Source organism: Palaemon carinicauda, chromosome 19 (genome assembly GCF_036898095.1).
Source record: "Palaemon carinicauda isolate YSFRI2023 chromosome 19, ASM3689809v2, whole genome shotgun sequence".
Classification (NCBI taxonomy): Eukaryota; Metazoa; Arthropoda; class Malacostraca; order Decapoda; family Palaemonidae; genus Palaemon; species Palaemon carinicauda.
This window is the reverse complement of record NC_090743.1, coordinates 49,194,110-49,196,417: the sequence shown is the minus strand read 5'-3', so window position 1 is coordinate 49,196,417 and position 2,308 is coordinate 49,194,110.

Sequence of the window (2,308 nt, the reverse complement as noted above, 5' to 3'; positions counted from 1 at the left end):
CTTATAGCTGAATCTGGTACCCGTTTACATCTGGGCGACGGAGGAACTACATAATTAGGGAACGAACCACGAAACTAGCAGGCTTGAGCCGAATGCTGTATTTCTCTGGCATTGCACCCAAGTTGGCAGAGGGTTTTTCACATTACATGTGTGGTTTTGTTATTTCAGTGTTCTTTTTGCTCTCAGCTTCAATCAATATTTTTGTGAGGTGCTTTTCCCTCTTAACCCTTTTCACCTTCTGTTCCGCCTATCTGTGTTTTTATCCGTTTCTCCCTTAAATATTTTAATTTTAATTTTTTTCTTATCTTCCCTTCCTTACGTCCAACCACATTTTGCTCCGTCCATTTTACATACATTATCTTCTTGGATATTTCCATATCTTTAATTGATCTAAGAAGGTTAGTTTTGATCCCATGTCTTCTCACAACTCTGCACATCCATCACAACCTCATTTCTGGCCCTTTTCATTTTTCGTTTTTCAATATTCTTTATTAGCATTATTTCAACCACTTAAACCATGGCTGATTACGGTTTTCGTTTTTGACCTTGTCTTGCAAAAGTACATAATTTCATTCATGCACGCATTATTATACCCAGCATGAATTGACAAGCGCGCATATGAACAGAAGTCTACTGCCGTGAAATCTACACAGTTTCTTGCAACCGATTAGTATAAACTTTTAGATTCAATTCCGGAAAATTCTTTCGTGCAGAAATTTGTAGATTCTGTCATCGATGAAAATGAAGCGTTTAACTATCTTATTAAATTTCTAAATTCTTTAGAGCCTACAGGATTTCCTCCCCACCGTCTTCTATTAAAGGTTGGAGTGACAGTTATGCTACTAAGAAAGCTACATCATCAAGACTATACAATGGCACACGAATTATAGTAAAGAAGTTAATGCCACAAGTAATTGAAGCCTACGGAAAGTTTTGTCCATCCATATGTTTTTGTCAACAAAGAGATTTGGCTTATGTACGTAATGTGATGGCTAGATAGTTGTTGGTGGAAGGACATTATAGACCATACAGTTGATTATTGCAAAAGTTGACCGTAACAGATTTCTGGGTTTTAAGTCAACTCTAAACTGTTTGTATGGACTTCTGCCAACGCTCAAATGTTCTTTGACACTTTGGGTAAAGTTTGTCAGCACCAAACAAATTAATACGTGTTTTGTGTACTGTATACCACTGAGTTGTTGCCCGAGACCATCATAACGCAATTCAACTGTTGCCAACTAACCTATAAATCTAGTTTAATAGTCTCCAAATAGCATTGAAAAGTGTTTGAACAGTGGCAAGATAGCCTTGCAGTCGGTGTAAATAGTTACCAGGTAATTTGAAAACTATCAGGTAGTTGTTATTCTTACTACTATTTAAATTTCATAGCCATTAAATCTTATTGGACAGTTGCCAGATGGCAGTATGATTATACATATAACAAACTATTAGCAAATTATTCACCAAATGCTTTATTAAATTCTCTTACGTGACTGTAGGATTTCCCACCCCCTCAGATGGTTTTGGCATTGAATGGCCCCTCAGGCCCCAGCCCAAGACCGTATGGTTTAAATTAATAAATACAATCTACTTAATGTAGTTATATAAGGTTTTAAAATTATGTTTAAGCGTTGGTATCTGTTGTTTAATTTTACAGCTTGTTATATTTTGAAAGAAAATATGGCAAATGACAACGTGTTATATTTGAGGTATTCTTTTTGTGTTCAAATTCTCCCTTCTCTATAAATTCCTCCTTTTCTATTGGATAGCAATTGTATGGATAATGTCTTTTCCCACTCATCTGTTCATTGTTATAATTAATCTTATGTTTTCTTTGGTAGCATTGATTTCTTGGTATAACTAGCCTATGTTATCATTGATAATTGACCTTATGTTATTATTGGTATCATTGGCCCATGGTATCATTGGTATCATTGATCTTATGTAGTCATTGGTATCTGCGACCATATGTTATTAGTATTATCATTGGTATTATTGACCATATGTTATTATTGATATTGGTGACCTATGTTATGATTGGTATCATTGGTGTAATTGACCTTATTTTATCATTGGTAGAAATGGTTTTATGTCGTCCTTGGTATCACTGGGTTTGTCATCATCGATATCATGGATTACAAGAGAACCAGCATCGTCAGGCATCGATTGAATGCTTGTATGGGTTTACTGATGCCAAAGAACAGCGTCCCTTTAACTTCCCACGTAATCACAAAAGCCTCACTAGTGCAATGTTTAGTGAATTTAATATTACTCTTCTAGTATAGAATTGTAACCATAACTATACAAC